Source organism: Eubalaena glacialis, chromosome 6, assembly GCF_028564815.1.
Source record: "Eubalaena glacialis isolate mEubGla1 chromosome 6, mEubGla1.1.hap2.+ XY, whole genome shotgun sequence".
In the NCBI taxonomy this organism is placed as follows: Eukaryota; Metazoa; Chordata; class Mammalia; order Artiodactyla; family Balaenidae; genus Eubalaena; species Eubalaena glacialis.
In genome coordinates, this window is record NC_083721.1 from 148,888,247 (window position 1) to 148,911,606 (window position 23,360).

The 23,360-nt window shown below is 37.8% G+C and overlaps 1 long non-coding RNA gene across 1 annotated transcript in view; it reads right to left on the reverse strand.

Moving 5' to 3' along the window:
* The window catches only part of LOC133093736 (uncharacterized), a 39,595-nt gene extending 16,490 nt beyond the window's left edge, over positions 1-23,105 (reverse strand). Inside the window, exons 1-2 of the long non-coding RNA XR_009701303.1 lie at positions 23,020-23,105; positions 21,954-21,997 (exon numbers count right to left, since the gene is read on the reverse strand). This is a non-coding gene — a long non-coding RNA (uncharacterized LOC133093736). The remainder of the gene's footprint in view (positions 1-21,953; positions 21,998-23,019) is intronic.
* Positions 23,106-23,360: the final 255 nt, after the last annotated feature.

Below are 23,360 nucleotides of genomic sequence, written 5' to 3' on the forward strand. Positions count from 1 at the left end.
GTGCCATTTCCAGAGATGTGGATGGACCTAGAGACTGTCATACAGAATGAAGTAAGTCAGAAAGAAAAAAACAAATATCATATATTAACACATATATGTGGAATCTAGAAAAATGGTATAGATGAACTTATTTGCAAAACAGAAATAGAGACACAGGTGTAGAGACAAACATATGGATACCCACAGGGAAAGGTGGGGTGGGATGAATTGGGAGATTGGGATTGACATATATACACTACTATGTATAAAATAGATAACTAATGAGAACAGACTGTATAGCACAGGGAACTATACTCAATGCTCTGTGGTGACCTAAATGGGAAGGAAATCCAAGGAAGAGGGGATATATGTATATGTATAGCTGATTGACCTTGCTGTACAGCAGAAACTAACAGGACACTGTAAAGCAACTATACTCCTCTAAAAACAATATTACAAAACAAACACAAAGATACAAAGAATAAATTATTGGTTGCCAAAAGAGAGAGAAGTAGGGATGGGGGGAAAGTAATGAAATAAGAGAAAGGGATTAAAAAGTACAAACTACCAGTTATAAAATAAATAATTCATAGGGATGTGATGTATACTGTCAATATTTTATAATAACTTTGCATGGTGTGTAACCTCTAAAAATATTGAATCCAATGTCACACACCTGAAACTAATATAATATTGTAAGTCAACTGTATTTCAATGAATAAAAAAATAGAGAAGAAGAAATGCAATTGCATAAAATGTTCAATTAAAACCAGAGAAGGCAAGATAAAGAAAGGTGGATAAGAAAGAAACAAAGAATAAGTGGAATAAACAGAATTTTAACAGGAAACAGTTACAAATAAATGCACCAATTTAAAGACAGAGATTGACAGAGTAAATTTAGAGCAGAAAAAAAAACCCCACAAATGTACACTGTCTACAAAAAATCCACTTTAAATATAAAGACAAGATAGATTAAAAGTAAAGAAATGGAAAAAGATATATCATACTAACACTGATCAAAAGAACACCTGCGTAACAATATTGTTTCAGAAAAAGCAGACTTCAAGAAAAGGAAAATTATAAGTGATAAAGAGTCAATTCTGTATGATAAAGAATGATAAAGTCAATTCTCCAAGAAGACATAGTAATCCTTAATGTTTATGTGCTTAACAACAGAGCGTAAAATATGTGAAACAAAATCAGATAGAACTACAAGGAGAAAGGATTAAGTCCACTATTACTTTTGAGACTTCCCACATATCTCAATCAACAATTGACAGAACCAGCAGACAGAAAGTCAGTAAAAATATAGTTGAACAGAACAGCACCATCAATCAACTTGACTTAATTGACATTTACAGAATACTTCATCCAACAACAGCAGAATGCATATACTTCTCAAGCTCACATGGGACATTCATCAAGACAGACCACATTCCAGACCATAAAACACAGTTAAAATTTTTTAAAAGAGAAATCATAAAAAATATGCTCTCAACCCACAAAGGAATTGAACTAGAAATCAGTAACAGAAAGATAACTGGAAAATCTCAAAATATTTAGAGACTAAACAACATACTTCTAACTAAGTCAAAGTAGAAGACTCAATTTTTAAAATACAGTTTGAACTAAATGAAAATATAGATACAACTTATCCAAATGTGTGAGGCACTGCAAAAGCAGGCCTAGAGGGAAATTATAATATTGAATGCATATATTAGATAAGAAGAAAGATATAAAATCAATAATCTAAGCTGCCACCATGTAGAGGAATAATAGTGACATAAACTTAAACCAAATAGGTGAAAAGAAATAATAAAAAGAAGCACAGAAATTAATGGAATTGAAAACCAGAAAACAAAAGAGAAAATTAATGATACCAAAAACTTATTCTTTGAAAAGATGAATGAAATTGATAGTGTCAGTCAGGCAAACCAAGAAATAAAGAAAAAAGACACAAATCACTAATATCAGAAACGAAAGACAGACCATCATTTCTGACCCCACAGACATTAAAAGGGTAATAAAAGAATATTCTGAACAACTCTATGCTCAGAAATGTGATGACTTAGACAAAATAAACCAATTTCTTAAAAGACACAACCTACTGAAACCCACAAAAGTAGATATAGATAATCTGAGGAGGCCTATATCTACTAAAGAAATTGAATCAATAATTAATAACCTTCCAAAAAAAGAACACACCAGGCCCACATCATTTCTCAGGTCAATTCTATCAAATTTAAAGAAGAAACTATGCCAATTCTCCACATTTTCTTCCCCAAAATAGAAACAGCGTGAATACTTCCTAACTCATTCTATGAGGTCGTCATTACCCTAAAAGCAAAATCAGATAAAGACATGACAAGAAAGAGAAATTATACCAATGTCTCTCATGAAACAGATGTAAAAATTCTCAAAAAAATATTAGCAAATCAAATTCAACAATGTATAAAAATAATTAAACACCACAACTAGGTGAGATTTATCCCAGGTATGCAAGGCTGATTCAACATTTGAAAATTAATTAATGTAATTCATTGTGTCAACAGGTTGAAGATGAAAAATTACATGATCATATCAATAGATGCAGAAAAAGCATTTAACAAAATCCAATACCCATTCATGATAACAACTCTCAGTAAACTAGGAATAAAAGGGAATTTCCTCAATTTGATAAAGAATACCTACAAAAACCTACAGCTAACATTATACTTAATGGTGAAAGTGAAGAAAATAAATGCTTTTCTCCTAAGATCAGGGATAAGGCAAAGATGTTCCTTCCCACTACTATCTTTCAACATCATATTGTAAGTCCTAGCTAATGCAATAAGATAAAGAAATAAAATATATGGAGATTGGGAAGAAAGACATAAAGTTTTCTCTGTTCCTGGATGACATGATCATCTATGTATAATATCTGAAAGAAGAGGCAAACTCCTGGAATTAATAAGTGATTATAGCAAGTTTTCAGGATACAAGGTTAATATACGAAATTCATTGACTTTTTGTATACCAGCAAAAAACAAGTTGAATTTTAAAAAGACCATACCATTTACATTATCACCCCCAAGAATGAAATACTTAGGTATAAATTTAACAAAATATGTACAAGATCTGTATGAGGAAAACTATAAAACTCTGATGAATGAAATCAAAGAACTAAAAAAATGAAGAGATAATTCATGCTCATGGGTAGGAAGACTCAGTATTGTCAAGATGTCAGTTCTTCCCAACTTGATCTATAGATTCAATACAACACCAATCAAAATTCCAGCAAGTTATTTTGTGGATATTGACAAACTGATTCTAAAGTTTATATGGAGAGGCAAAAGACCCAGAATAGCCAAGAAAATGTTGAAAACATCGGAGAATGAACACTACGCAACTTCAAGACCTACTGTAAAGCTGCAGTAATCAAGGCAGTGTTGTATTGAAAAAAGAATAGACAAAATGATGGATCAGAACAGAGAGCTCAGAAATAGACTCACATAAATAAAGTCAGCTGATCTTCGACAAAGGAGCAAAGGCAATCCAAAGGCAATACAATAGAGAATAGATAGTCTTTTCAACAAATGATGCTGGAACAACTTGATACCACATGCAAAAAAAAATATGAATCTAGGCACAGATTTACAACTTCCACAAAAAAATAACTCAAATGAATGATAGACTTAAATGTAAAATGCAAAACTATAAAATTTCTAGAGAACACAGGAGAAAATCTAGGTGACTTTGGGTTTGACAATGGCTTTTTAGATACAACACCAAAGCATAATCTGTGAAAGAAAATATTAATAAGTTAGATTTCATTAATATTAAAAACTCCTGCTCTGTGAAAAGTACTGTTAAAATAATGAAAAGACAAGTCACAGACTGGGAAAAAATATTTTCAAAATACATGTCTTGTAAGGACTTGTATCCAAAATATAAAGAACTCTTAAAACTCAACCCTTTATTCTGTTAAGATGGTGTATTTTATTTGAATATACATTTCTCCAAAAATGATGTATGAATGGCTCACAAACAGATGAAAAATGCTCATCATTAGTTATTAGGGAAATACAAATTAAAACTACAGTAAGTTATCATTTACACCCATTATAAGGACCATAATCAAAGGCAAACAACAACAAGTCTTAACATGGCTGTGGAGAAACTAGAGCACTCATATACTGCTGACAGGAATATAAAATTGTACAGTCCTTTTGGAAAGCAGTTTGGAAGTTACTTTAAAAGTTAAACCTAAATTTATCACATGACCTAGGAATTCCACCCAGGTATCTACCCAGGAGAAATGAAGATGTATGTCTATATAAACATTTATATTCAATGTTCATAGACACATTATTTAGAATAGCCTAAAATTGGAAATGTTCTGCATATCCATGAACTAGAAAATGGCTAAACACAATGCGATACATCCACACAATGGAATACTATTCAGCAATAACAAAGTAGTGATACATGCTACAACATGGATAACTCCAAAAACAGTATGTCAAGTGAAAAAATTTTAAAAACCAGATGCAAAACACTACATATGTTATATCCAGAAATCAAAAGCAAATCAGTGGTTACCTGGGGCCAGGAGTAGAATGAGAATTAAAAGGTGGATTCTGGCAATGTTTGCACAACTCAACTGTATAAACTTACTAAGAATTATTGAATTGTACACTTAAAATGGGTGAATTTTATGGTATGTGAATTATACTTCAATAAACCTCTTACAGAATAAGAATACAAAGTATAATAATATGTGACCTGCCAGAACACTGACTCATCATCACATACACAAAATGTCTCCACATTCATTCAATTCTTGCTTTTTCCCTCCAAATATAGATAGTGTGTTCTACCGCCTCATTTATGATAATCTCCCCACCTCTACCCACGACAAACCTCCTTCCACCCTATCTGAGATTTCTCACTTCATTTATTTGCCTGATTTTCTTATACCTTCAACTTTTCTTGGTTGATACCTTTTCCATTAACTTTTTTAAAATATTTATTTATTTATTTATTTATTTATTTTGGCTGCACCGGGTCTTAGTTGCAGCATATTTAGTTGCGGCATGCAGACCTCTTAGTTGCGGCATGTGAACTCTTAGTTGTGGCATGCATGTGGGATCTAGTTCCCCAACCAGGGATCGAACCTGGGCCCCCTGCATTGGGAGCGCGAAGTCATACCCACTGGACCACCAAGGAAGTCCCTCCATTAATTTTTATCAAGTTCATTTCTCTTATAATTTAAGAAAAATAAATAAATAAAATTCTCCCCCCTTTTTAAAATATGTCTCTCCAGCCTGTCTCCTCCCCATCTTCTCTCTCAACTCAATTATTCAGGTCAACCTTCTCTCACAAAGGTCACTGATTACCTTGTACTATCTAATTCCATTGTATTTGTTAATCCTGACCTTGTTGGAGTCTCTCATGCACTTGACCTTGTTCATCATTACCTGCTTGAATTTCTCTACCTCCTAGATTCTAGATTGCATATTTTTTGGTTTCTTTTGAACCTGTCTGACCACTCATCTTTTTTTCTTTCTTTTTTTATTTAAGTATAGTTAATTTACAATGTTTTGTTAGTTTCAAGTGTACAGCAAAGTGATTCAGTTTTATATATACACATATATATATTCTTTTTCAGATTCTTTTCCATTATAGGTTATACAAGATATTGAATATAGTTCCCTGTGCTATACAGTAGGTCCTTGTTGTTTACCTATTTTATTTATAGTAGTGTGTATATGTTAAACCCAAACTCCTAGTTTATCAAAGAAGACATACAGATGGCCAAGGGGCACATGAAAAGATTCGCAACATTGATAATTATTAGAGAAATTCAAATCAAAACTACAGTGAGGTATCACCTCACATCAGTCAGAATGGCCATCGTTAAAAAGTCTACAAATAATAAATGCTGGAGAGGGTGTGGAGAAAAGGGAACCTTCCTACACTGTTGGTGGGAATGTAAATTGGTGCAGCCACTATGGAAAACAGTATGGGGGTTCCTTAAAAAACTAAAAACAGAGTTGCCATATGATCCAGGGATCCCACTCTTGAGCATATATCTGGAGAAAACTCTGGATTCGAAAAGATACATGCACCCCAATGTCCATAGCATCACTATTTACGATAGCCAAGACATGGAAGCAACCTAAATGTCCATCAGCAGAGGAATGGATAAAGAAGATGTGGTTTATATACAATGGAATATTATTTAGCCATAAAAAAGAATGAAATAATGCCATTTGCAGCAACATGGATAAACCTAGAGATGATCATACTAAGTGAAGTAAGTCAGACAGAGAAAGACAAATATCATATGATATCACTTATATGTGGAATCTAAAAAAATGATACAAATGAATTTATTTACAAAACAGAAATAGACTCACTGACCATTCATCTTCAATTACACTTTTCTATACTTACAGCTCAATTATTAGTTTCCTTTAGAGTTCTATTCCTGGTCACTTTCATGCTAATTTTATAGTCTTTTTAGATAATTCCATGCACTCTTGTTTCTAACAACCATGTTGTGGTAGGTTGGTTGCATTAACAGTCCCAATTCTTCACCCCTCCCTATGTTTGCACCCTTTGTCGTGTAACATTGTAATATCCTACCACTCTGACACAGGGGCTGGCTATGCAACTTGTCAATGGGATGTTAGCAAATGCAATGGGCATGGAAGCTTGAAAGCATTTATATGCGTGGACTTGCAAGCTCTTGCTCCTCTCCCATTGCCCTGGGAATAAGCACACAGCAGCTGTTAGAGAAGGAGCGTGGAGTACAGAGCTAACACTCCCTAGTCGTCTCAGCCAAAAGCATTCTAAAGCAGCAGTCAGACAGGGAATTGCACACAAAGAATGAGGCCAACCCAGACAAGTTTCATAGTGTAAATTAATGTTCATAATTGTATGCCACTGAAGTTTTGTTATGTGTTGCGCAGCATCATAATGGCAATGGATAATTGATATACACCTCTATGGTGGAAACCAGCAGATCTGTGTTTGCTTATAGTCTCTGAGCTTCACACTGGTAAATACCTCTAGCCAAATGTCCCACAGGCCTCTCACACCAGTACCAATCAAACTGAGTTCATACTCTTTCCCATCTAATAAGACTAATTCTACCTCAGGTTTTGACACTACTATCCAATCCAGTCAGCCAACCTAGAATCCAGGAATCAACCACACTTTGCTTTCTCTCCCCTGATCCTCCATCTCTAATGGTGCCACATGTGGTCCAGGGAAGAGAAGTTAGCAGTTGTGGGGAAAGGTGTATGGTGTGTAGTGTGTGCATGTGGGGTGTGTGTGTGTTTGTGTGGGGGGTGTGTGTGTATGTGTGTCCTGGCATTAGCTGGAGTTTTCCTTTCATCTCTAAAAGCTAAAAAATATGTTGTATTTCCTATACTTATTTGAGTGAAGGATAATTTGAAATAAAAAATACTGCAAAGGAATACATTTTTTATGAATATTCCTCCCACATATTAGCTATAGAGTTGAAGGAGGTAAATTTTCTTAGCCCTAATGCTTGTTTCTATAGTTTAAAAAAATAAAAGAAAAATTGACAAATTTCATGATGCAATGTTTTCGAAGACTAAAGTTTAGGGAGAATTCTTTGATGGTTTTAAAAGTCTTTTTTTACCCTTGGATACACTTGGAGAAAATTAAGTTTGAAAAAGATTAATGAAATGGCTACCAAGGTTGCATAAGGCTGAAGGTAACAGTGACAAAATAATGTGTTTTTCAAACAATATAACACATGTATAGAAAAGCAATAAGGCAGAGCAAAATGAATTAAAATGTGCTATACCCTCATTTGAAAATGTTCAAAGAATGACAGCAGAAGATTTAAAGCCTTCTCACAGAACCTGGCAGAAAGTATCAACAGTCCAGAAGATGATAGAAGAAAAGTAAGAGGAAAAACTATTTGCAAAGCTGGAAAAAAAAAAAAAAAAAAAAAAACCCTACCAAATCCTTCTGAAAGAAAAAAATGTTGAATGTTCATTTTCTAAAAAGGCAAATTCATCTAATTAAAGCTTTGAGATAAATGTAGACGTAGCATAAAGGCTATTAGGATAGGTCTTTCAGCACAGTCTTAATGAGGCAAATGATTTGGTCTAATAAACCATATGTTTTATTGGAGTTCTTGTTTTTTAAAGAAACTTCTAAGCAAATTATTAGAAATATTGCCTTAATAAAAAAGGAATGAGTTAAGGAGGCAACACACCATAGGCGTTGGAATTGAGCAGACCTAGCTTTGAAGCCTGTGTCCACCAGTTACTAATTGACTTTGATGAATTTCTTAATCTCCCTGAGCTTTGGGTCTCTACCTTTTTCTTTTTTTAATACTAGTGTTATTATTTTTTTAGAGAATTTTTTAAAATACTTATTTATTTATTTTTTGGCTGCAGCACGCGGGATCTGTTTTTGCGGTGCGTGGGTTTCTGTCGAGTTGTGGGGCACAGCCTTACTTGCCCCGTGGCGTGTGGGATCCTAGCTCCCCGACCAGGCATCGAACCCGCATCCCCTGCATTGGAAGGCGGATTCTTTACCACTGTACCACCAGGGAAGTCCCTGAGTCGCTCCCTTTTAAAACGAATTTGAAAACATTCTTAATGTTCTTGTGAGTATAAAATCAGTTAAAGTTTGTATAGCATTTACCACAGTGCCTAAAACAAAACAAATGCTTAATAAATGCTAACTACTACTACTAGTTGTTACTTTTATTTATATTATTATTACTTAGATTCCCCCAATTAAGATAAGATCACTTGTGATCTGTAGCAGACATCTTTTATTCATGGTCACCTATTATTATTTGAACTCCCTCTCCAAACTGGGATAGCACCCACATTCCAAATCCTGCCTCCTTTATTTGGGTATCCAAAATACTACATTTCCCGAGACTCCTTGCATTTATGGTGCAGACAAGCAGCTACTTTCCACCAATCAGAGGTACCCATGTGAGACTGAGATTCAGAAGTGAGTTATATGAAAGGAACACTGAGAGCAAAACACACATTTTGATGATACAGAATACAATTTTGAAATCAGCAGAAAGAGCCAAAGATTCTGGCATTGACAGCTGCTGTAGGATAGTTCCCAATGCCTGGCAGACACAGCATGTGGGGTAGAGGCAGCAGCTCCCTTGTCTCGGGGCTGTTGGTTTGGAAGCTGCTCCTGGAAGCTTACATCACAGGGTTATTAGAGAGGTGGAGAAAATCCTACTGGCTAACTGATATCTGTTAATAATCCCTGTTGGGTTAAACTAGCTAGAGTGGATGCTGTTGTCAGTCACAAAGAATCCTGAGTCATGGAAGTCCCAACTTGGGACTAATTTTATATAAAATTCTATCTTGTTTGGCATCTATGGATGGCAGTGAGGAAAGCTCAGTAGGTGACTATTTGCATGAAGATCCCATTCTAAGAAAGAATACAGCCTCAGGGAATGAAGTTAATGCAGATTCACGGGTATGATACTCCTCAATGGTACAGGGAATGAAAATCTATGAATAAAGGCAAATAAAGGCAAAGTGCAGAATGCCAGTCATTTGGAGGATCTCCCAGCCTGGCCTCTGCTTTCATGCATGAGTCCTAGCAGAGGAGTTTTGAGAAAATACTGAAATGTCCTTGTACAAATTCTATTTAAGATATTGAGGACAAAAGCCCATACAGCTCAGTAGTCTGTATGACAGAGGTCAGGACTACTGGAAAAGGAGGCACTTTTCCTCACTTCCTCACTTGGGGATTTCTCTGGAGAAAAAGCAGCTACAGCAGATTTAAAGGCCAGAACAGGCTGCTCATGGACCAGCAAAGGAAGAGAAGAGGATATCGCGATGATGGTTGAGCATCATCAGATGATGTTGTAGAGTTTCAGCTGCTGCTTCACATCAGCTGTGTGGCTGCAGGCATCAGAGCACTTCCTAAAAATTATTTTTTTTCAGGGGACCCAAGTAGGATTGTAAAACGGATGCCTCGCTGTGTAGTCAATAGAATTGATCATAAGCACACATCCTTTGAGAAACAAGTCTGAGTGGTGGGACAGGGAAAAATAGGTAGCATTGCTTTAATCTTGTTAGAATTCCATTCTCTTCCCTTCCCAGGGCTCAGTTTTGTTCTTTGGCTGGTGGGTCATGAGGAAACATGGGCTGTATTTACAGAGTTTGTTTTAATCAAGCTCTTTAAAGCAAACAGTGAGCGAAGATCACATGGCTCTCAGAAATGGAGTTTGTCATGGTTTAGTAGAGGATACTGTCTCCTCATCCATAGAGTTACTTGGGGTTCTAGGCTGGGAGGTACAGAGGCTCCATGAAGAATTGAAATAACAGCTCAGAGTCTGCTGGAATCCACCATGACGTGTAGGGAGCTGCCTGCTCTTTTCTTACCTCACATTTACACATCCCAGTGGAAGACTGGGTTGATTCATCTCCAATATGCAAGACCATTACCGGACAGAGTTTGAACAAAGTCAGTTCAGAGGTACTTGGTCTGATCACATGACCCACCTTTGGCTTAGTGTCTAACCTTTTTCTAATCAATACTGGCCAGGGTAGCTGTATTCGTTTTCAACCAAGTGGCATGAGTGATAGCAATTTATACAAGAGAGAAGAGATTAGGAACACAAAGCAATAAGGATACGGCAGCAATTGGAACTGCTGTCTCCTTCATGGTCTCCAAGTGAGACACTCATCCAGGAGAACTTAAAATCCTGGGGCAGCAGCCATCTATTCTGTGGACTAATTCCTACTTCTTGACATTTTTCTAATTTCCATTTTTCCACTTCCCTGGCCTAAATCTTGTGTTCTCCCCACCCACTGGTATAAACATACATTGTTAGAGATCATTTAAGAATGTACCAATGAACTGTAATATCTTCAAGCAGAAATCTCCAACTTCCAAAGAACATTAATCCCACATATATTATTCTCAAAAAGGGCTCCCTACTCGACTAACCCCTAACATGAAATGCTGAGGTCTAAAGAGATTGACCCTCTGTCTAGAAGAAGAGGAGGCCGTAACCTAATGTGGCTGATTACTGAAGTGTGCCATGACTTCGGAAGACCTAAGCCTGGGATTGCAATGTGAGAAGAGAATCATTACTCTGGGAGAGAGGGCAGAAAAAAAAGAGCATCAGCTGTCTTGTGGAAACAAAACTCTAAATACCACAGTACACTGTGCCAACTCCTGCAAATAAACTTTTGAATTTTGGCTGAAACATACCACTGACATGCTGAATGAGTTTCTAGTAGCTAAGAGAGAAAAGAACAGGAGGCCAATCAAACCCTTTTTGCCTGTCATCTGTATGTTCTGGTTGACATACTTAAGGAGACTTCAACAGATGGTGACATGAGTCAATCTTCTCAAGACTCATCCAAAGGAGAGGAAGAAAGTATTGCCTATTTATTAGGAAAAGGCGAGTTGTTAAAACACAAAAAATATAATGAATCAAATACAGCAGTTGTTATTAATTTCTTTCTTACAAGTCCAAAATGAGAAGGATTGTAATAGGGGAAAGATGAAATGCATCAAAAAATCCAAGTGAGAATCCCCAATTCCCAGCCCCTTGGGGCTATTTCACCATACTGACTTTGCCCTGCAAAGCCACTATAGCCTGAGCAAACTCTTGTCAAAGCATGAAGTGGTAAGTGCTACCATTGTTATTTTATTTTGATTACAACCACAATATTCTGACATACAGCAATGATTTTTAAAATAATAATCCAGTAAGAGCACTCAATCTCAAAAGAGGTCAAGAGCAATTCTGGATCAGGCATGATAATCCAAATATTTCACAATTGGTCCAACATGGGCAATGAATGCCATACAGATGCCAAATAATTAGAAAGGAGGCTAGCCACAGTCCTGAACCATTCATACCAGATGACATCAACCTGCTGTCTGTTCATGCCGGCGGGAGGAGCACAGCAAATCCTCCACGTACCTGTGACCTCAGGCTACAGGAGCACATGTGGGATCTGAGCATGGTTTCTGAGCTAAGGTAGGGAACCAGTCATACCAGCCAGGCTCAATTGTATGCATTGTGCAGCTCCTCTAAACCAAAAGCTCCACCAGCCCCCAGCACCTGAAGGGTTTGAATGGGAATGTCGCTGAATCTGGGAGTTCCTTTTTCAGGGAATATGGACCTGTTCTTCAAGAACCTCTGTGGATTTTGAAGAGGAGAGTGATGATGATGATACTGCAGCTCTTCTTGCAGAGTTGGAAAAACTTTAAAAAGAAAGACCTGAAGAGCAGGCCAGGAAGGAACAAGAACAAAAGGTTCACGAAGAAAGGATTCCTATGGAAAACATTCTGAGTGGAAACCTCCTTAATCTCACTGGCCCATCCCAGCTTCAGGCCAACTTCAAAGTCAAAATAAGGTGGGATAATGATGTTGTTTTCAAGAACTGTGTAAAAGGTGTAGATAATCAGAAGAAAGACAAAAGACTTGTAAATGATACACTGCGATCTGAATTTCATAGGAAGTTCATGGAGAAATATATTAAGTAGTACGGTTTTCTGTGCTTAATTAAAGGCTATAAAATGTAAACGATCTGACTTTATTTTGGTTTGTTTTTCTCTTTCCCTCCCATCTAAATTGTGTATAGGCTTCCCTAATTTTAAGTTCCAAAATATCTTTTCCTTTATTGATTCCTTACTTGATAAGGACTTGAGAATTTGTTTAACCCAGTTTCCATCTCTGAATATTTCCAGTCATGTGTTTTCTTTGAAGTATGGGAAAAGGAATCTGCTTGTAATAAATATTTTTAATAATCAAAAAAATAGGGAAGAAAAGGGAGCTTATTCTATGTAGCAGAAGTTCATGAACACGATTGGGTTCAGGACTGACTTACTTCATACCAGGAATACAGGAAAATAAACTCCCACACAGGCCCACCTTGTTTAGCAGATGGAAATCAGGACCACAGGAAGCCAAGACCAGGAAAAGTATCTGAGCATCCCACTGAAATGTTTCTGTCCTTTTTCTGTCCCTCCAAGATGGGACTTCTCTGAGATAACAAAAATTGGTTGGGATCATGTGTTGGAGGACACACCTCAAGCCCCAGGTTGTGTTATCCTGGAGTAGTAGACAACATCAGTGCTCCACTCAGATCCCCTTGCATCTATATTATGCCATTTTCTTGCACCCCACCCCAGATTTGGGGTATTTTCAATAAGCAGGACCTGCAGCACCTCTTTGCAGGAGGAGGACTGCCCTCAGGCCACTGGAACCACTTTGCCTGGAGATGCAGAGAAGGACTTGGGTACCCATGTTCACCTGGACCAGACTTGAGCCAGTGACAAACACGTGTGAGAGTTATTCCCTTGCCCAGCTCCCTTGCCTTGGTTTGTGGATCTTATACCCCAGCGTTCCACCAAAGGGTAGAGGCAAAGCTGTCGTCTGTGGCCTGAGACCTTGCCCTTCCTTAGCTTCTTCCTCTTTCTGTCCCAAGCCTATCCTTTTCTAGTTTCCCTCAGACACTTCTGCAATACATCACTTGCACATGAAATCTCATCTCAGGATCCGCTTTGGGAAAACCTGACTTAAGATGCTTGGGATTCAAAAGGTGGCCTGATCATAAGGGAGGTCGCTCACATTTGTAGACTGAGGAGAAGCCTCGGGGATTCGTGGCAGCTTTGAGGAGTCATCAGTGGCTACTCCTATTTTGTCCCATAGAAACATATTGAAAACTACTTAGAATTCTGTATAAAGAAAGATAAATGATCTGTCTGTTCTATATAAAGAAAAGATAAATGATCTGTCTACTTTTAAGTCAAAAGAATCATCTTCTTTTGGTCTAGATTCCTCTACCCTATGCTCTCCCCCCTGAAGTATCCAGTAAATAAGTAATCTTCCATTTGCAGACAAAACCAAGATAACAATGACTAAAGGAGACTAAAGATGTCTCCTTTAGTTTCTAATGAATAGAACTGAGAAGCTGCACAAGAGAAATATAAGATCCGAGAAGGCCTTCGAGCAAGTACATTAATTAGCTGGGCTAACAGAGGGAAGGAAAGCCATATATAATACAAACCAACAGATTATCCAAAAGTAATTTATATTTGCTTTAGTCTCATTTTCCTATTTGTCTTTGCTTTAGGCAAATATCCAGGTGAGATTTACTTCCCTGAGCACACATCAGCTAGAACCAGGAAGAGCACAGCTAGAAACACGCTAAGTAGTAAAGGTCTGAGGACACCAAGTTGCCCCAGTGAGTGCAGAAAGCAGGCTTGCTTCACGTGGGTGAGCAAGACTTGAATCCAAATAATTTAAGTACTAGAAGTAAAGACATTTCTCACTAGACTAGAATTTGGTTAGGATTACTCCACAACTCCAGGAACAGAGAAATGACTTAGTGACTGTAGCTACCCAATAAATCCCCTCCAATCAGGAACTGCTAAGAAGAGGAATGGAAATTTCCAGAGAGCAGCTTCATTTTTTACTCCACAAGAAAAAATTTAAAAGATAATAGTAGACTACAAACGGAATATCTGACCTACGTATTTCTTGGGTGTAAAATGGGCAGCAACTTTTAAAAAGTTAATAATGAGAAAATATTTTGGGTGATTAACTGTGGTCAAGTGATTTTATTTATTTAGATGGCATTTTGGCTTATGATGGAACACTGAAATGGAAATTAGATTCTCTGTATTGGATACTGTTAAGGCTGTCATTTTTAAACTCAATTACAAGAGTAGAAAACAGCTTCAGAAAATAATTGATTTAGCATGCTTAATTAGTAATAAGAGAGCCTTTGGATGAAAGTAGGCTACCAGAAGGGCAGAGTTGACTTGAGTCTTATTAATTCTGAGAAATTTAGACATCCACATATTGCTTTCTTTTGTAGTCAGAAAAAAAACTCGAGACAAACTTTGAAAAGCTAAAAACCTTTGGGGAAAAAAAGGCAAGGGAAGATTTTAAGGGAGAAGAATTATTGAGTAAATACATCACTTTCTATTTACAATAATATTTAATAACATAGGCATCTGTATCTTTATCTTATAACCTTTATTTGATAGGGCATTCCAGTGAGTATTAAAGAGAATATATTTGCATTTCATCAATAGGTAATTATTTTTACTATACTTACATCTTTGTGGAAAGTCTAATACCCTTGACCTTGACACAAAGAAACCATCCTTGAGGAGGGCACAATCGCACAAGAGGATACGTAGGGTAACCCGGGGAGATTTCTCAACTTATCTTTCCCGACCCCAGGGATCCCAGGATTCTGAATCATCACCTGCCTCAGAGTGGAATCATTGCCTTAGTGGCTGACCATTACTGAGAGAAGTGTGGTATATTTCTTTGATATACTGAATGGATAAAAAGTTGAGAAACACAGAAAAAAAATCAATACATTAAGAATTGTTAGTCCTTGAGATTGTTTTATCCTGGAATTCAGTTCAAGTCTTGAGCACCTACTATGCGCTAAACACTCTTCAGGGTGCTGTGACACAGGGGCTGAACAAAAGAGGAAAGATCCCTGATCTCCTGAAAAGCTTTACAGCCCATTATTTTTGTTATATTTTTATTTATCAAATTCATATACGCTGCTTATATGTGCCAGGCATTGATCTATAAAACAATACTTCCTTTAGTCTTCATAAAAACTTTATCAGGTAGATATTATAAATAGTCCCATTTTACAGATGAGGGAACTAAATCATAGCTAGTAAGTGGTCAAGCCAGGATTAACTACAATCACTTTTCTTCAGAATTTGTGCTTTTAACCACCATGTTATATTTCTTCTAGTGGAAGAAGCAGCCAATAAATAAGTTAATAAACTAACATGCTATTTATATGAGCTACGAAAGAAATGAAAAATCTTCTCTATCTCAGTAAGGGCTCGACCAGAGAAGGAGAACCAGTAGGAGATACATACACTGTCATCACGTCTGAGGCTGGAGTTTGAAATCACATGCAGGCCGGCAGGAAGGGAAGATCACGAGCAGGCTGGAATCCTACAAGGACAGAGTGAAACCCATGTCCATTCTTGTTTCCTCTGACCTTGATGACAAGAACATACTGTAAAAGCCAGGACTCTTAGAGGCTGAGCCACATGTATCTGGCCCAGCTACTGCTTTACACCAAGGAGGCAAGTCAGCAATCAGCAGCAACGAGATGTGTATACGACATGCAACACGGCTGCAACCTCCTTTCCAGTCTGGAGAGAGAATTTCCTTAATAGCTCTCCTTAGTGAGAAATACACAAGAATGGGAATTCCAGGAAACATGGTCCAATCTAGCCAAGTTGGTACATCACAAAGCCATTGCCAATGTTCTGAAATGGAAGAGTGAGATAGGGCTGGGCACATACAGTGGTAAACCATTCCCTGACCTTAAAGAATCCAGAATCGAGTGGGGAAAACACACACTGAAGAAGTAATAAATGTGACGAATGTCAAAACAAGGGTCATAAGATCTGCTGGGAAGACTTGCAACTAGAAGAATTAGAAGGTCAGCAGAGGACGCACTGAAGAAATGACCTTTAAAACAAGAACTTCAGAAACGATTTGGAATTACCTGTTTAGGAGAGAGGCTGGGAGAGGAAAATGAGGAAATTTCAGGACTAGGAAATGTGCAGAGGCCAGGAAAGAATAAAAGCATGGCTGGAAGTAGAGATTAAGAGCAAGATCAGATTTGAAAAGCATGTTGGTGCCAACATGACACAAACGTATAATACTTAATCTCCTTTCCGTCATTATCATTAGATGGTCTGATCACTAGGAGGATTTTAAAGGCAGGAACTCTGTCCCCCATCTCTGAATCACCAGACATTTAACATTAGGATAGATGATAAGCGTTTAAAAAATGGTAAATGAATAAATCAACCACTCAGTGGTTCCCGCCTTAAGACTTATCGTATATGTCCAGCATGCTCCAAAATAACTTTTATTTTGGTTTGGTTGAAATACTATCGCTGCAATTTATTTTATTATAGCTCTACGCAAGACATTTCTATTACAGGTCAATAAAAAAGTTTAAATCATGAGAATATATTTGCAAATCATATATCTGATAAGGGGTTAATATCCAGAATATGTAAAGAACTTCTATAACTCAACAACAAAAAAATTAAAGAACCCAATTTCAAAATGGGCAAAAGACTTGAATACACATTTCTCTAAAGAAGATAACGAATGGTCAATAAGTACATAAAAAGATGCTCAATATCACTAATCATTAGGGAAATGCACATCATCAAAATTACCATGAGATACCACTCCATATTCATTAGGATGGCTACTACTAAACACAGAGAGAGAGAGAGAGAGAGAGAAAATAACAAGCATTGGCAAGGATGTGGAGAAACTGGAACTCTTATGCATTGCTGATGAAAATGTAAAATAGTGCAGCTTCTGTGGAAAATATTATGACAAATCTTAAAAAAAATTAAACACAGAATTACCACATGATCCAGCAATTCCACTTCTGGACATATACTCCAGAATTGGAAAGCAGAGTCTCAAAGAGATATTTGTACATCCATGTTCATAGCAGTATTATTTCTAGTAGCCAAAAGGTGGAGCCAACCCATATGTCCACTGATGAATGAATGGATGAAAAAATGGTATATACAAACACCAGAATATGAAATGGAGAACGAAATTTTGACACATGCCACAACATGAATGGACCTTGAAGATATTAATGCTAAATGAAATATGCCAGACACTAAAAGACAACTATTGTGTAATTCCGTTTATATAAGGTACTTAGAATAGTCAAATTCATAGAGACAGAAATGAGAATGGTGGTTGCCAGGGGCTAGGAGAAAGGGGGCTAGGGAGTTATTGTTTAATGGGTACAGAGTTTCACTCTGGGAAAATGAAAGAGATTATGGTGGTGATGGTTGCACAACAATATAAATGAACTTACTGACACAGAAGTGTACACATAAAAATGACTAAAATGATATGCGTATTTTACCACAATTTTTAAAACATTTTAAAGATTTGTGTTCTTGAGGGCATTTGCTTCAAAACAATTAAAAATTATTAGACTGTATTGTTTTCTATAATATCTTTAAAGTGCAGAAAGAAAAATAACTGTCAGTTTTCTTCTAAGTGACCCTATCATTCAGGAGAGGTAAAATAAACACACTGAGAGTTGTCAACAAAGGATTACACCAGATAGAGTTAAACAGACAAGGCAGACTTCATTCAAGACTGTTGCAATATGGAGAACAGTATGGAGGTTCCTTTAAAAACTAAAAATAAAACTACCATATGATCCAGGAATCCCACTCCTGGGCATATACCTGGAAGAGACAAAAACTCTAATTCGAAAAGATACATGCACCCCAGTGTTCACAGCAACACTATTTACAATAGCCAAGACATGAAAGCAACCTAAATGTCAATCAACAGATGAATGGATAAAGAAAATGTGGTACATATATACAATGGAATACTACTCAGCCATAAAAATAGAATGAAATAATGCCATTTGCAGCAACATGGATGGACCTAGAGATTATCATGCTAAGTGAAGTAACTCAGACAAAGACATATATATGATATGATTTATAGTGGAATAAAAAAATGGTACGAATGAACTTTACAAAACAGAAATAGACTCACAGGCATAGAAAACAAACTTATGGTTACCAAAGGGGAGGGGAGGGAGAGATAAAGTGGGAGTGTGGGTTTAACATATACACACCACTATATACAAAATAGATAAACAACAAGGACCTACTGTATAGCACAGGGAACTATGATAACCTGTAATGGAAAAGAATAGAAAAAAAAGAATACAGATATATACATATCTAACTGAATTACTTTGCCATATACCTGAAACTAACACAATATTGTAAGTCAACTGTACTTCAAAAAGAAAAAGACAATTGCAATAGAGAAGAAAGACTGAACTCAATCACCACTGAGACAAAGGCGAGAGGGTTTCTGAGTGCCAGGGTGAGTAGCGGAAAAGTATGGGGCAATGTGAGTGGAGAGGCTGTCACTGTGATGAGGATTCTGCTCATTGCTTATGGAAGTTAGGCTCCCGCCCTCCCACAGAAACTGGGAGATTGCGTCACTATCTTTCTCGATGACATGTCAAGTGGGATGGCTCTCATTCCTGGGTGTAAAACTGGAGCGAAGATGGGAGAAGATCCCCATCTCAAAGGAGCAGGGAAGGAATTTGAACTGACAACTTTTCTAAAGTAAATGCTCTTTAAAACGAGAGGTGGAGGGGCTCAGGGTCTGGGAGAAGTCTGTCCAAAGTTTAGCCAAGCTGGCATACACACCCTACTTTATATAAAACAGATAGCCAGCAAGGACCTACTGTATAGCACAGGGAATTCTACTCAGTACTCTGTAATGACCTATATATTGGAAAAGAATCTGAAAAAGAATGGATATATGCATGTGTATAACTGAATCACTTTGCTGGACACCTGAAACTAACACAACATTGTAAATCAACTATACTCCAATAAAAAATATTTTTAAAAAGTTTAGTCAAGCTGAGAGGAACGTTAAGGCTGTCTTGGTTACAGTAAAGAAAACAGACTGTCACCATTTACTCTCAATGAAAAAGCCATTAAGTGTGTATTTTAGTAAGAATGTAATTGAACCAGAAAGGGAGGAATGGGAACCAAGAAAAAATGCTGAATAAAGAAACTGGTTATTTGGGGTGGAGAAAAGGGAACCCTCCTACACTATTGGTGGGAATGTAAATTGATACAGCCACTATGGAGAACAGTATGGAGGTTCCTTAAGAAACTAAAAATAGAACTACCATACGACCCAGCAATCCCACTACTGGGCATATACCCTGAGAAAACCATAATTCGAAAAGAGTCATGTACCACAATATTCATTGCAGCTCTATTTACAATAGCCAGGACATGGAAGCAACCTAAGTGTCCATCGACAGATGAATGGATAAAGAAGATGTGGCACATATATGCAATGGAATATTACTCAGCCATAAAAAGAAATGAAATTGAGTTATTTGTAGTGAGGTGGATGGACCTAGAGTCTGTCATACAGAGGGAAGTAAGTCAGAAAGAGAAAAACAAATACCGTATGCTAACACATATATATAGAATCAAAAAAAAAAAATGGTCATGAAGAACCTAGGAGCAAGATGGGAATAAAGATGCAGACCTACCAGAGAATGGACTTGAGGACATGGGGAGGGGGAAGGGTAAGCTGGGACGAAGTGAGAGAGTGGCATGGACATATATACACTACCAAATGCAAAATAGATAGGTAGTGGGAAGCAGCCGCATAGTACAGGGATATCAGCTCGGTGCTTTGTGACTACCTAGAGGGGTGGGATAGGGAGGATGGGAGGAAGGGAGACGCAAGAGGGAAGAGATGTGGGGATATATGTATATGTATAGCTGATTCACTTTGTTATAAAGCAGAAACTAACACACCATTGTAAAGTAATTATACTCCAATAAAAATGTTAAAAAAACAAAACTGGTAAACATACTAGTAAGTTAAAATAAGTATTGAGTGTAAACAGGGCTTGTAATAAAAATTAAAATTTGGGAGAATTTACCAATGAGATGGAACTAAAATAAAAGACCATGATAATGGGCAAGAAATTGGATGGAGGATGTTAAAGTTGGAACATTCTAAGATCTCTGGTAGGCTATAGAAGTACTGATATATTTTAGAATTAGGCACTTGAGGGTTACTGCTGATATACAAGAAGGAAAATAAACTATTTCCAATTTTCAGTGAGAAAGGGAGCGAAATAGAGCTCAAGCAATCAGAAGCCTGCAACCAAATATGCCAACAGAAACCAATGGACAGACCAAAAAGCTCTAAAAAAAAGCCTGCCCTCCCTAAAGGCTCAGGCAAAGGGCAACCTAGCAAAAGAGAAAACTGTTCAGCGATCACCTTCCCATTAGACCTGAACACCGTGGAGGTAAAGCGTGGTCCTCCACCCACTGTGTCAGTCAAGGCCTGGCTGGGGGCCGGACTGCCCGGACTGTGCCGCTCTCTCGCCCAGGCTGCTGTCAGAGAGAGGGATAGGGAGCCCGGACTTGCAGCCCAGTTTAGGGAGCTTGTGTGCACGTTGTAGACACGCGTGCAGGGTCATCGGGGGCCACGTGGGAAGCCGGGACTTCTGCCTCCATCCCGTGTTACTGAGCTCTCCCTCCTCCCCGCCCCCCATCCTGGTAGTGTTAGAGGAGCTGAGGGGGAAAACCAAACGTTCCCCACCTCCCAGCCCTAACGAGGCCCCTGGCCACCCGCAGCCCCCGGGGGTGTCAGGAGCAGTGACGATACCTGATACCACCATCCAGGGTGAGGAACCTGAGTGTCCACCCCCTGCCCAAACAAACTGTGGAATATCTATACCTTGGAATACCACTCAGCAACAAAAGGGACAAACTACTGATACAGGCGACAACCTGGATGAATCAAGGGCGGTACGTTGGATGAAAAAAAAAAGGCAGCCTTAAAAGGTCTGGTGTATGATTCCATTTATACAACGTCACTGAAATGACAGAATTATAGAGGTAGAGAGCAGATTCATACTGCCAGGGGGTAGAGACGAGGAGGGATACGTGTGACCATACAGAGGGAGCATGAGGGAGACCCCGGTGGTGATGGAGCAGTCCTGTATCTTGACTGGGGGTGGTGGTTACACACTGACGCATGGAATGAAACAGCACAGAGGTTCACACATTCATCATACCACCACCGATCTCCCGGTTTCGAAATTGTTCTGTAACCATGTAAGACATGAACACTGGGGAAAACTGGGTGAAGGGTACATGAGAATTGTTTGTATTAATTTTGCAACTTTCTTTTAATCTATGATTATTCCAAAACAAAAAATAAAATAAAAAACTTGATCTCATGAAAGGCAAGAAAGGGAGAGAAAAAGCAAAGTCATTGCTAAAAGAAAACACAAGTCAGATAGTGGAAATATGCAATCACAGTGAATTAAAATAAATTGTTTCCCCTTTTAAAAGATGGAAATTACCTGATTGAATTTAAAAAAAAAGGTGCTGTTTACAATAGATACACCTAAAATATAAAAACAAAGAAAATTTGAAATTAAAAAGATGAAATATTAATGAGATAAAATACCACTTAAAAAAATATCAAGATAAAAGAGAGTCACGACCTAATGATAAAAAGAAACTCACTAGAGATATTTAACAATTCTAGGTCTATATGCATTCTTGATTTTTTTTGTTTGTTTTTTGGCCGTGCCCCGAGGCATGTGGGATCTTAGTTCCCTGACCAGGAATTGAATCCGCACCCCTTGCAGTGGAAGCGTGGAGTCTTAACCACTGGACCACCAGGGAAGCCCCTCTCTATGCATTCTAATAGCATAGCTTCAAAATAATGACAAAACTGGTGAGTATGAGAAAAAATTGGCAAACAACAATCATAATGGAAAATGATTTAAAACTGCTCTGAAATTCACAGAAATTTTTAAATACCTCCCTGAGAAAATAATAAGGCACACAGATAAAAACAGTCCTAAGTACAGCTCTGCCTACCTTAAAACTGGGTTATATCCCCAAAAGCCCATTCTAAGTTGAAAATATCACAAGTCAAAAATGCATTTACTACAGCTAACCTCCTGAACACCACAGAAGTGCTCAGAGCACTTACATTAGCCCACTGTTGGGCAAAATCATCCAACACAAAGCTTATTTTACAATAAAGTGTTGAATGTTTCATGTAATTTATTGAACACTGTGCTGCAAGTGAAAAGCAGAATGGTGTGTGGGTCCAGCATGGTTGTGAGTGCATCACTGTTCACCCTCATGACCGCCTGGCTGACTAGGAGCTGCAGTCAGTGCCCAGCACCATGAGAGAGAATCGTACCACGTATCACTAGCGGGGAAAAGATCAACACTCAAAATTACAAGTATGGCTTCTACCGAATGGGTACAGATTTCACACCATCGTAGAGTCACAAAATCATTAAGTCGAACCATCACAAGCTGGGGACTGTCTGCATTTAGAATACTTCAGCAATGTAAAACCACAGACGCAGAAAGTAAAGACATGTCAACAGTGTAACTTCAACTTACATGTAAGTAGGTAAATGAACATCCTAAACCAACTGGTTCAACTTGTGCCAGGGATGTAGAAATCTGGGAAGAGCATTGCCCCAAACTACAAAAACAAAAAAATAGAGTAGTGGTTAGTGGTGGAGAAGGGGGGGTGGAGAGTGGCACGAGGAATCATCTTGGGTGTAAACTCTATGGTATGAAAAATATGCCTCTTAAAAGTAATTTTAAAACAAGAGTGATGCCCCTGTTTTAACAATCAGAAAAGTCTGAATAAACTACAAAACCGTAACTGTTCTTGAATATCTCAAAGAACTGAGGTTGCCAGGAAACCAAGTACCCAGTGGTGTACTTTGGGTAAT